A 13,811-nucleotide genomic window follows, 5' to 3' on the forward strand; every position below is an offset into this window, starting at 1 on the left:
AATACTGTCTCATTCATAAAGTTAGGGATTATCTGGGCCTCTGCTATCTGATTGGCCTACCTACCTGGCCTCCTGATTGGCCTACCTACCTGGCCTCCTGATTGGCCTACCTACCTGGCCTCCTGATTGCCTGGCTAACCAGACTCCTTGCTCCGGCCAAACGGTACACCATGCCCAAGTCTGGATCTGAGTACATTGCAGACCCTTCACCGAATGCGGACACATTCGGGCCATCTGATTGGTCCAGAAACCGATGGGTTGGACCAGAGCCAGAACACACGTGGGTAAAAAAAATCATATAATTGTTTTTGATACACCGATTGTTTAGAGACAATCCAATCGCTTTACGACTTTGTAGGACACTAATCGTACCCCTCATCACCACAAACGACTTCAATGATGGCAGTCTCAGACTAAAGTATGTAGCGAACGGCAGAACAGCGTTGTCAGACTAGCCTCTTGGTACCTGTACGTATGTCACATCCTAATAAGTTATGACACACACAAGCAAGCACCCACGCACAGTTACACGTACGCACACTATTGTGTCTATATGATCACGATAGTGATTTGATTTTGATTTGAAGCGGTATCATTCTTAGTTTCCCCTCTTCCAATCCCTCTCTCTCTCTCTCGTTCTCCACATCTCTATCCTCTCTCCCTCTGCATGGCCTGATGTAGCTCTAGAGTTAGAGATGCATGGGCTAGTGTGTGTGAGGTTGAGCATCGGATGGGTGAGGAGAGAGAGGGAGATGTGGGGGCTGGGGATAATGGGGAAGCATTGATTATGGCTGATAATTCAGGGCTTTGATGTGGATAATGCAGTCTCTCTCTTCCTGCACTGCCTGTGTACTCAAAGCCCCTGGGGGCCACAGAGGATATTGGGTTTACACACTCTCTTTCTCTCTCGCTCTCTCTGTGTTTGATAGAGCGAAAGAGAGAGCATGCACGGACATGTAGAGTGTGTGTAAGTGAGTGATTGTGTAAGTGTGTGTTTGTACAGTACTACCACAGAACTGTTTGTGTGTGTCCAAACTCACAGGGATTTTTACCATGTCTGTCTTTGTCTGCCGGTGTTCCTTAACTTCCTCAATTCTGTTGTGTTTATATAAGTTTTAGTTTTCATTGTTTTTCACTGTCTCTTTCCATCCATAACCCAAGCCGTACTCTCCCTCTCCTTCTATCCTAACACAACCCATACTCTCTCTCTCTTTCCAATCTGACTATGCACACTCACAGGGCCCTACACACTCACACACACTCACTCCATCATCTGTTCACTCACATAATATGCACATACATTTATACTGACTCTACACACACACACACACACACACACACACACACACACACACACACACACACACACACACACACACACACACACACACTGCTGCTACTCTGTTTATCTTATATCCTGTTGCCTAGTCACCTAACCCCTATACATATTTACATCTACCTTCATCACTCTAGTATCCCTGCACGTTGTAAATATGGTATTGGAACTGACCCTGTATATAGTATGCTTACTTACTGTATTCTTATTGTATTTTTATTGTATTCTTCATATTTCCTCTTATTTCTCGTGTTTTTTTTCTTCTAGTATTACGTTGTTATTGATTATTGCATTGTTGGGTTTAGAGTTTGCAAGAAAGGCATTTCATTGTACTTGTGCATGTGACATTAAAACTTGATACGGACTAGGAAATGTGTGAGTGTGTTTCGCTCGTTGATAGGAGACCAAGGTGCAGCGTGGTAAGCGTACATCTTATTTTATTTAGATGAACACCAAAAAAACAACAAAACATAAACGAACGTAACATTCTGCAGGCTACACAGTAACTGAACAAAAACAAGATCCCACAAACTCAGGTGGAAAACAGGTTGCCTAAGTATGATCCCCAATCAGAGACAACGATAGACAGCTGCCTCTGATTGGGAACCATACCCGGCCAACAAAGAAATAGAACACATAGATTTGCCCACCCAAGTCACACCCTGACCTAACCAAATAGAGAATAAAAAGGCTCTCTAAGGTCAGGGCATGACAGAGTGGCAGCTCTCTCTCTGGCCTCTGTTGAACCCTCTTTCCCTGTTACCCCTGTATCCCATCTAACCAGGACCCCTGCAGTGGGCCATTGGCGCCTGCCCCTCCCTGCAGCACTCCACCAATCAGGCCTTTATGGTAGAATGGCCAGACGGAAGCCATTCCTCAGTAAAAGGCACATGACAGCCCGCTTGGAGTTTGCCAAAAGGCACCTAAAGGACTCTCAGACCATGAGAAACAAGATTATCTGGTCTGATGAAACCAAGATTGAACTCTTTGGCCTGAATGCCAAGCTTCACATCTGGAGGAAAAATGGCACCATCCCTGCAGTGAAGCATGGTGGTGGCAGCATCATGCAGTGGGGATGTTTTTCAGAGGCAGGGACTGGGAGACTAGTCAGGATCAAGGGAAAGATGAACAGAGCAAAGTAGAGAGAGATCCTTGATGAAAACCTGCTCCAGAGTGCTCAGGACCTCAGATTGGGGGTGAAGGTTCACCTTCCAACAGGACAAAGACACTAAGCACACAGCAAAGAAAACGCAGGAGTGGCTTCTGGACAAGTCTCTGAATGTCCTTGAGTGGCCCAGCCAGAGCCCAGACCTGAGCCCAATCGAACATCTCTCGAGAGACCTGAAAATAGCTGTGCAGCGACACTCCCCATCCAACCTGACAGAGCTTGAGAGGATCTGCAGAGAAGAATGTGAGAAACTCCCCAAAAACAGGTGTGCCAATCTTGTAGCGTCCTACCCAAGAAGAATCGACGCTGTAATCGCTGTCAAAGGTGCTTCAACAAAGTACTGAGTAAAGGGTCTGAATACTTATGTAATTGTGTCATTAAATTTTTTTTATATATAATTTAGCAAAAATGTCTAAAAACCTGTTTTTGCTTTGTCATTATGGGGTATTGTGTGTAGATTGATGAGGGGGAAAAACGATGTAATTCATTTTAGAATAAGGTTTGTAATGTAACAAAATGTGGAAAAAGTCTAGGGGTCTGAATACTTTCCGAATGCACTGTATATGCTACAAATGCCAAACCACGCACACCCTCATCACCCCTCAAGCTCCTCTAACTCAACTCTGTTTCTCTAGTCTTTACCACGCCCCTACCATATCACACACCCACACATTGGCCTTCAACCCTCACCACCTTCTGTGATCATTACCTCTACTCCCTAACCCCAGCCTCCCCTAGCCCCTACCATTCTGTGCCCATCACTGCCAGGTCTTTCTATTTGACCTTTTGACCTGGGAGAATGTCTTTGATTGACAGCTGTCATGTCATGTCACTCTTTTCTCATGTCTGTTTCCCAGTCTCTTTTTCCTATTCTGTTCCCCTGTGTTAGGAAGAGCCCTCGGCCGTCCACTTTCTCTGTTTCCCTCTGTCAAGAAGAGCCCTCACCCCTCCGCTCTTTGTTTCCCTCTGTCAGGAAGAGCCCTCACCCCTCCGCTCTTTGTTTCCCTCTGTCAGCAAGAGCCCTCACCCCTCCACTCTCTCTGTTTCACTCTGTCAGGAAGAGCCCTCACCCCTCCACTCTCTCTGTTTCACTCTGTCAGGAAGAGCCCTCGCCCCTCCACTCTCTCTGTTTCCCTCTGTCAAGAAGAGCCCTCACCCCTCCGCTCTTTGTTTCCCTCTGTCAGGAAGAGCCCTCACCCCTCCGCTCTTTGTTTCCCTCTGTCAGCAAGAGCCCTCACCCCTCCACTCTCTCTGTTTCACTCTGTCAGGAAGAGCCCTCACCCCTCCACTCTCTCTGTTTCACTCTGTCAGGAAGAGCCCTCGCCCCTCCACTCTCTCTGTTTCACTCTGTCAGGAAGAGCCCTCGTCCCTCCACTCTCTCTGTTTCACTCTGTCAGGAAGAGCCCTCACCCCTCCACTCTCTCTGTTTCACTCTGTCAGGAAGAGCCCTCGTCCCTCCACTCTCTCTGTTTCACTCTGTCAGGAAGAGCCCTCACCCCTCCACTCTCTCTGTTTCACTCTGTCAGGAAGAGCCCTCGTCCCTCCACTCTCTCTGTTTCACTCTGTCAGGAAGAGCCCTCGCCCCTCCACTCTCTCTGTTTCACTCTGTCAGGAAGAGCCCTCGTCCCTCCACTCTCTCTGTTTCACTCTGTCAGGAAGAGCCCTCGTCCCTCCACTCTCTCTGTTTCACTCTGTCAGGAAGAGCCCTCACCCCTCCACTCTCTCTGTTTCACTCTGTCAGGAAGAGCCCTCGCTCCTCCACTCTCTCTGTTTCACTCTGTCAGGAAGAGCCCTCGCCCTTCCACACTCTCTGTTTCACTCTGTCAGGAAGAGCCCTCGCTCCTCCACTCTCTCTGTTTCCCTCTGTCAGGAAGAGCCCTCACCCCTCCACTCTCTCTGTTTCACTCTGTCAGGAAGAGCCCTCGCCCCTCCACTCTCTCTGTTTCACTCTGTCAGGAAGAGCCCTCACCCCTCCACTCTCTCTGTTTCACTCTGTCAGGAAGAGCCCTCGCCCCTCCACTCTCTCTGTTTCACTCTGTCAGGAAGAGCCCTCGTCCCTCCACTCTCTCTGTTTCACTCTGTCAGGAAGAGCCCTCACCCCTCCACTCTCTCTGTTTTACTCTGTCAGGAAGAGCCCTCGCCCCTCCACTCTCTCTGTTTTACTCTGTCAGGAAGAGCCCTCGCCCCTCCACTCTCTCTGTTCTCTTATGGAAGAGATGACTACCCAGCGAACCGGGAACATTCCCACAACCTTAGATAAGATTCCCATTACGTTCTAGTTAGGGTTTATCTAGCATTAGGATGATAACATCTCAAAAACATTCAAATAATGATACGATTTTTTGTTGTTGTTGAAATATATGAAATATCCTTGGAATGTTCTCCTAACATTCACTAAAATGTTGTGCACAATATCTGTAACAACCACAGAACATTCTCTAAAAGTTCTTATTGTGTTATTACATTACCTGGAAATCTAAATTGAAATTGGTTCTGTGAAAATTCCCAGAGCATTCGTTAGGTTGCAGAAAATGTTCTTCTAACACAAAAACTGTCCAGACGTGCTGATGATTATGCAATGTTTGTGTAAAACATTCCCATGATGTTGCAAGAACTTTCCCAGAAAACATTTTGTCTTGTCCCCAAATTTCCCTGGGTTAGTTACAGTTGAAGTCGGAATTTTACATACACCTCAGCCAAATACATTTCAACTCAGTTTTTCACAATTCCTGACATTTAATCCTAGTAAAAATTCCTGTCTTAGGTCAGTTAGGATCACCACTTTATTTTAAGAATGTGAAATGTCTGAATAATAGTAGAGAGAATGATTTATTTCAGCTTTTATTTCCTTCATCACATTCCCAGTGGGTCAGAAGTTTACATACACTCAATTAGTATTTGGTAGCGTTGCCTTTAAATTGTTTAACTTGGGTCAAACATTTCGGTTAGCCTTCCACATGCTTCCCACAATAAGTTGGGTGAATTTTGGCCCATTCCTTCTGACAGAGCTGGTGTAACTGAGTCAGGTTTGTAGCCTCCTTGCTCGCACACGCTTTTTCAGTTCTGCCCACAAATTTTAAATAGGATTGAGGTCAGGGCTTTGTGATGGCCACTCCAATACCTTGACTTTGTTGTCCATCCTCATGATGCCATCTATTTTGTGAAGTGCACCAGTCCCTCCTGCAGCAAAGCACCCCGGTGCTTCACGGTTGGGATGGTGTTCTTCGCCGTGCAAGCGTCCCCCTTTTTCCTCCGAATATAATGATGGTCATTATGGCCAAACAGTTCTATTTTTGTTTCATCAGACCAGAGGACATTTCTCCAAAAAGTACGATCTTTGTCCCCATGTGCAGTTGCAAACCGTAGTCTGGCTTTTTCTTGGCGGTTTTGGAGCAGTGGCTTCTTCCTTGCTGAGTGGCCTTTCAGGTTATGTCAATATAGGACTTGTTTTACTGTGGATATAGATACTTTTGTACTTATTTCCTCCAGCTTCTTCACAAGGTCCTTTGCTGTTGTTCTGGGATTGATTTGCACCTTTTGCACCAAGGTACTTTCATCGCTAGGAGACAGAACGCGACTCCTTCCTGAGTGGTATGACGGCTGCGTGGTCCCATGGTGTTTATACTTGCGTACTATTGTTTGTACAGATGAACGTGGTAACTTCAGGCATTTTGGAAATTGCTGCCAAGGATGAACCAGACTTGTGGAGGTCTACAATTTATTTTCTGAGGTCTTGGCTAATTTCTTTTGATTTTCCCATGATGTCAAGCAAAGAGGCACTGAGTGCGAAGGTAGGCCTTGAAATACATCCACAGGTACACCTCCAATTGACTCAAATTATGTCAATTAGCCTATCAGAAGCTTCTAAAGCCATGACATCATTTTCTGGAATTTCCCAAGCTGTTTAAAGGCACAGTCAACTTAGTGTATGTAAACTTCTGACCCACTGGAATTGTGATACAGTGAACTATAAGTGAAATACTCTGTCTGTACACAATTGTTGGAAAAATGACTTAGTAGATGTCATAACCGACTTTCCAAACCTATAGTTTGTTAACAATACATTTGTGGAGTGGTTGAAAAACGAGTTTTAATGACTCCAACCTACTGTAAGTGTATGTAAACGTCTGACTTCAATTGTATGTCTAAGAAGACAAAAAAAAAAGCATGGAATTCTTGATTGTCCATAATGCCATGGCTTTATACTGAAAAAAGAAGATCTGAGAGAGCTTCCCTGGTAGTGCAGAGGATTAAAGACCTGCTTTGGGAACCAAAAATCCTATGTTCAAACCCTGCAGGATTTATAGTCAACATATAGTATGAAGTGTAAAAAATATGGTTTTGATTGAATGATTAAATACTGTTCAAATGTCTTATGAATTAAATGAAAATGCCATGTGTCTCTGACACCTTCAAATGAGAATTGACATTAAGTCTGGAAAGAAACATAATGGGGGTGTATTCCAATCAGTTATCTTATGCTTCAAGGAGCTACATTTTTGCATGCTGAGAATGTTGTGGTGGTATTTGGTCAAACTTAGATATACAGTTGTCTAAATGTTCTTGAAATGTTCTGAGGACCTCCAATACAAGGTAAAATGTATATTGCGTGAACATCAATTTAATATTATGTTAAACCTAACACAAATATGCTATGAACTTCATGAAAACAGACTGATTTGGAAATTGTGGAACATTGTGGGAATGTTATGTGCAACCTATGTGAATATCGCAAGAATATTCTTGCAACATCCCAGAGAATCCCCATAGCTTAATTAAATGTTCTGGGAACCTTTAAAGAACAGACCAGCTGCTCTGTCAAAAATCTTACAACATTATAGGAATGTCCTGTGCAACCTTCCTTAAACATTGTATGAATGTCATCACAACTGAGCATATTTTGTGTTTTGGGAACCTATCTCTTGCAATGTATCCACACTGTTCCCACAATATAATTAAATGTTCTAGGAACTCAGAAAGGCTGTTCTGTCAAAAGTCTTGCAACATCAGAGGAATGTTTTGTGCACCCTGATACAAACATTATCCGAATGCCAGCACAACTGGACTGTTTTATTGTTTTTTGAACCTATCTCAAATCATCTCCCCCCAATGTTCCCACAACCTGAAGAAACATACTGGGAACCTTTTAAAGCACAGACTACATGTGTTCTGGTTAATGATTTTTGCACCTGAAAGACACATTGTAGAATGGACAGTTTTGTGTTTTGGAAAAATATATTTTGTGATTTCCACACAATGTTCCCACCAGACTGTTCCCACAACTTAATCAAACACTCTGGGAACCTTTAAAGAACATATTAAATGTGTTCTAGAAACTTGCTAGCAACATCAGGTCGAATGTTTTATGCAAACATTCTAGAATCATCAGCATGACTGGACAGTTTTTGTGTTATGCGAACATTTGCTGTGACCTAACGAATGTGGTGGGAACTTTCACAGAACCAATTTTGGTTTGCTGGGTAGGCTCATCTTTCCTCCATCTGATGTAATTATGGACTGTCTGTCTCCTCTTTATCTTTCTAAACTCTCTCTCTCTCTCTCTCTCTCTCTCTCTCTCTCTCTCTCTCTCTCTCTCTCTCTCTCTCAGGTTCACTCCCTCTCTCCATCTCTTTAAAACAGTCACGTTTAACCTCTCATCTTTTCCATCTCTCTTCTCACTCTTCCATCTCTCTTTCTCAGTCCACATTTCGGCTCGCATGCCCTAGCTGCTGATGCACTCCTGGCCATTAATAAAAGTTTTATACCTAGTCAGTCAGGAAATGCATCTGAGCCCCAGCGGCTGCCTGTAGCCTCTCAGACCGACAGGAAATGGGAGTTTGGCTGGTGGCCAGCCCTGCTATTTCAGGGGGCGGCCGGAGCCAATCAACAAGCCCTGGTCAGTTAATGGAACACGGATACTTTGGCGAAATATCAGGAACAATTATGGAGGCGCAAAGGAGGGGGAGGAGGGGTAGAAGAGAGGAGGGGGGAGCGATTGCTTCAGACATAGGACTAGGGAGGGGGAGTAGGGATGAAGATGGAGAGGGGTGGGGGGAGCTAAAGGGAGTGATGATGGGGAGAGGGGATGGGGCTAGGGAGGGGTAGGGTGTATTGCTTCATCGGCACAGGGCTGAACAGAGACTATAGCCAGGGATTGGAGGGACACGTGGAGAGGTGGGAGTAGGGAAGGTCGGCATTAAATCAGATTAGATACAGATGGCTGTTTATGAATCTCAGTGTTGTACAGAATGAGGGGATGAGGGGAGCTTGACTGTGGCTGCATTTCATTCTAGAAAGTTTCTCCTTTCCACTATGCCTGCATTCACTTCCCTTGAAGAAGGAGTAATGGGGGGAGGGAATGAAGACAGAGGGGAGGGAGCAAAAGTCTGGAATGAAACACAGCCAGAGTGGGTTCTATAGTATAACTGAAAGTAACACAGCCAGAGGGGGTTCTATAGTATTACTGAATGAAACACAGCCAGAGTGGGTTCTATAGTATAACTGAATGTAACACAGCCAGAGGGGGTTGTATAGTATTACTGAATGAAACACAGCCAGAGTGGGTTCTATAGTATAACTGAATGTAACATTGCTAGAGTGGGTTCTATAGTATAACTGAATGTAACATAGCCAGAGTGGGATCTATAGTATAACTGAATGTAACACAGCCAGAGTGGGTTCTATAGTATAACTGAATGTAACATAGCCAGAGTGGGTTCTATAGTATAACTGAATGTCACACAGCCAGAGTGGGTTCTATAGTATAACTGAATGTAACATACCCAGAGTGGGTTCTATAGTATAACTGAATGTAACACAGCCAGAGTGGGTTCTATAGTATAACTGAATGTAATATAGCTAGAGTGGGTTCTATAGTATAACGGAATGTAACATTGCTAGAGTGGGTTCTATAGTATAACTGAATGTAACATAGCCAGAGTGGGTTCTATGGTATAACTGAATGTAACATAGCCAGAGTGGGTTCTATAGTATAACTGAATGTAACACAGCCAGAGTGGGTTCTATAGTATAACTGAATGTAACATAGCCAGAGTGGGTTCTATAGTATAACTGAATGTAACATAGCCAGAGTGGGTTCTATAGTATAACTGAATGTAACACAGCCAGGGTGGGTTCTATAGTATAACTGAATGTAACACAGCCAGAGTGGGTTCTATAGTATAACTGAATGTAACATAGCCAGAGTGGGTTCTATAGTATAACTGAATGTAACACAGCCAGAGTGGGTTCTATAGTATAACTGAATGTAACACAGCCAGAGTGGGTTCTATAGTATAACTGAATGTAACACAGCCAGAGTGGGTTCTGTATATATAACTGAATGTAACATAGCCAGAGTGGGTTCTATAGTATAACTGAATATAACATAGCCAGAGTTGGTTCTATAGTATAACTGAATGTCACACAGCCAGAGTGGGTTCTATAGTATAACTGAATGTAACACAGCCAGAGTGGGTTCTATAGTATAATTAAGCAATAATGCCAGAGGACGTGTGGTATATGGCTAATATACCACGGCTAAGGGCTGTTCAAACCCCCGAGGAGCCATATTGCTATTATAAACTGGTTACCAACGTAAATAGAGCAGTAAAACCCGTGGTATATGGTCTGAAATACCATGGCTTTCAGCCAATCAGAATTCAGGGCTCAAACCACCCAGTTTATAACTGAATGTAACACAGCCAGAGTGGGTTCTATAGTATAACTGAATGTAACACAGCCAGAGTGGGTTCTATAGTATAAATGAATGTAAAATAGCCAGAGTGGGTTCTATAGTATAACTGAATGTAACATAGCCAGAGTGGGTTCTATAGTAAACTGAATGTAACATAGCCAGAGTGGGTTCTATAGTATAACTGAATGTAACACAGCCAGAGTGGGTTCTATAGTATAACTGAATGTAACACAGCCAGAGTGGGTTCTATAGTATAACTGAATGTAACACAGCCAGAGTGGGTTCTATAGTATAACTGAATGTTACACAGCCAGAGTGGGTTCTATAGTATAACTGAATGTAACACAGCCAGAGTGGGTTCTATAGTATAACTGAATGTAACACAGCCAGAGTGGGTTCTATAGTATAACTGAATGTAACATAGCCAGAGTGGGTTCTATAGTATAACTGAATGTAACACAGCCAGAGTGGGTTCTATAGTGTAACTGAATGTACCATAGCCAGAGTGGGTTCTATAGTATAACTGAATGTAACATTGCTAGAGTGGGTTCTATAGTATAACTGAATGTAACATAGCCAGAGTGGGTTCTATAGTATAACTGAATGTAACATAGCCAGAGTGGGTTCTATAGTATAACTGAATGTAACACAGCCAGAATGGGTTCTATAGTATAACTGAATGTAACCCAGCCAGAGTGGGTTCTATAGTAAACTGAATGTAACATAGCCAGAGTGGGTTCTATAGTATAACTGAATGTAACATAGCCAGAGTGGGTTCTATAGTATAACTGAATGTAACACCGCCAGATTGGGTTCTATATTATAACTGAATGTAACACAGCCAGAGTGGGTTCTATAGTATAACTGAATGTAACATAGCCCTAGTGGGTTCTATAGTATACCGTAATGTAACACAGCCAGAGTGGGTTCTATATTAAACTGAATGTAACATAGCCATAGTGGGTTCTATAGTATAACTGAATGTAACGCAGCCAGAGTGGGTTCCATAGTATAACTGAATGTAACACAGCCAGAGTGGGTTCTGTTAGTAAACTGAATGTAACATAGCCAGAGTGGGTTCTATAGTAAACGGAATGTAACATTGCTAGAGTGGGTTCTATAGTATACCGTAATGTAACACAGCCAGAGTGGGTTCTATAGTAAACTGAATGTAACATAGCCAGAGTGGGTTCTATAGTATAACTGAATGTAACATAGCCAGAGTGGGTTCTATAGTATAACTGAATGTAACATAGCCAGAGTGGGTTCTATAGTATAACTGAATGTAACATAGCCAGAGTGGGTTCTATAGTATAACTGAATGTAACACAGCCAGAGTGGGTTCTATAGTATAACTGAATGTAACACAGCCAGAGTGGGTTCTATAGTATAACTGAATGTAACACAGCCAGAGTGGGTTCTGTAGTATAACTGAATGTAACATAGCCAGAGTGGGTTCTATAGTATAACTGAATGTAACATAGCCAGAGTGGGTTCTATAGTATAACTGAATGTATCACAGCCAGAGTGGGTTCTATAGTATAACTGAATGTAACACAGCCAGAGTGGGTTCTGTAGTATAACTGAATGTAACATAGCCAGAGTGGGTTCTATAGTATAACTGAATGTAACATAGCCAGAGTGGGTTCTATAGTATAACTGAATGTAACATAGCCAGAGTGGGTCCTATAGTATAACTGAATGTCACACAGCCAGAGTGGGTTCTATAGTATAACTGAATGTAACATAGCCAGAGCGGGTTCTATAGTATAACTGAATGTAACACAGCCAGAGTGGGTTCTATAGTATAATTAAGCAATAAGGCCAGAGGACGTGTGGTATATGGCTAATATACCACGGCTAAGGGCTGTTCAAACCCTCGAGGAGCCATATTGCTATTATAAACTGGTTACCAACGTAAATAGAGCAGTAAAACCCGTGGTATATGGTCTGAATTACCATGGCTTTCAGCCAATCAGAATTCAGGGCTCAAACCACCCAGTTTATAACTGAATGTAACACAGTCAGAGTGGGTTCTATAGTATAACTGAATGTAACATAGCCAGAGTGGGTTCTATAGTATAACTGAATGTAACATTGCTAGAGTGGGTTCTATAGTATAACTGAATGTAACATAGCCAGAGTGGGTTCTATAGTATAACTGAATGTAGCATAGCCAGAGTGGGTTCTATAGTATAACTGAATGTAACACAGCCAGAGTGGGTTCTATAGTATAACTGAATGTAACATAGCCAGAGTGGGTTCTATAGTATAACTGAATGTAACATAGCCAGAGTGGGTTCTATAGTATAACTGAATGTAACACAGCCAGAGTGGGTTCTATAGTATAACTGAATGTAACATAGCCAGAGTGGGTTCTATAGTATAACGGAATGTAACACAGCCAGAGTGGGTTCTATAGTATAACTGAATGTAACATAGCCAGAGTGGGTTCTATAGTAAACTGAATGTAACATAGCCAGAGTGGGTTCTATAGTATAACTGAATGTAACATAGCCAGAGTGGGTTCTATAGTATAACTGAATGTAACATAGCCAGAGTGGGTTCTATAGTATAACTGAATGTAACATAGCCAGAGTGGGTTCTATAGTATAACTGAATGTAACACAGCCAGAGTGGGTTCTGTTAGTAAACTGAATGTAACATAGCCAGAGTGGGTTCTATAGTAAACGGAATGTAACATTGCTAGAGTGGGTTCTATAGTATACCGTAATGTAACACAGCCAGAGTGGGTTCTATAGTAAACTGAATGTAACATAGCCAGAGTGGGTTCTATAGTATAACTGAATGTAACATAGCCAGAGTGGGTTCTATAGTATAACTGAATGTAACATAGCCAGAGTGGGTTCTATAGTATAACTGAATGTAACATAGCCAGAGTGGGTTCTATAGTATAACTGAATGTAACACAGCCAGAGTGGGTTCTATAGTATAACTGAATGTAACACAGCCAGAGTGGGTTCTATAGTATAACTGAATGTAACACAGCCAGAGTGGGTTCTGTAGTATAACTGAATGTAACATAGCCAGAGTGGGTTCTATAGTATAACTGAATGTAACATAGCCAGAGTGGGTTCTATAGTATAACTGAATGTATCACAGCCAGAGTGGGTTCTATAGTATAACTGAATGTAACACAGCCAGAGTGGGTTCTGTAGTATAACTGAATGTAACATAGCCAGAGTGGGTTCTATAGTATAACTGAATGTAACATAGCCAGAGTGGGTTCTATAGTATAACTGAATGTAACATAGCCAGAGTGGGTCCTATAGTATAACTGAATGTCACACAGCCAGAGTGGGTTCTATAGTATAACTGAATGTAACATAGCCAGAGCGGGTTCTATAGTATAACTGAATGTAACACAGCCAGAGTGGGTTCTATAGTATAATTAAGCAATAAGGCCAGAGGACGTGTGGTATATGGTTAATATACCACGGCTAAGGGCTGTTCAAACCCTCGAGGAGCCATATTGCTATTATAAACTGGTTACCAACGTAAATAGAGCAGTAAAACCCGTGGTATATGGTCTGAATTACCATGGCTTTCAGCCAATCAGAATTCAGGGCTCAAACCACCCAGTTTATAAC

Source organism: Salvelinus alpinus, chromosome 1 (genome assembly GCF_045679555.1).
Source record: "Salvelinus alpinus chromosome 1, SLU_Salpinus.1, whole genome shotgun sequence".
Taxonomy (NCBI): Eukaryota; Metazoa; Chordata; class Actinopteri; order Salmoniformes; family Salmonidae; genus Salvelinus; species Salvelinus alpinus.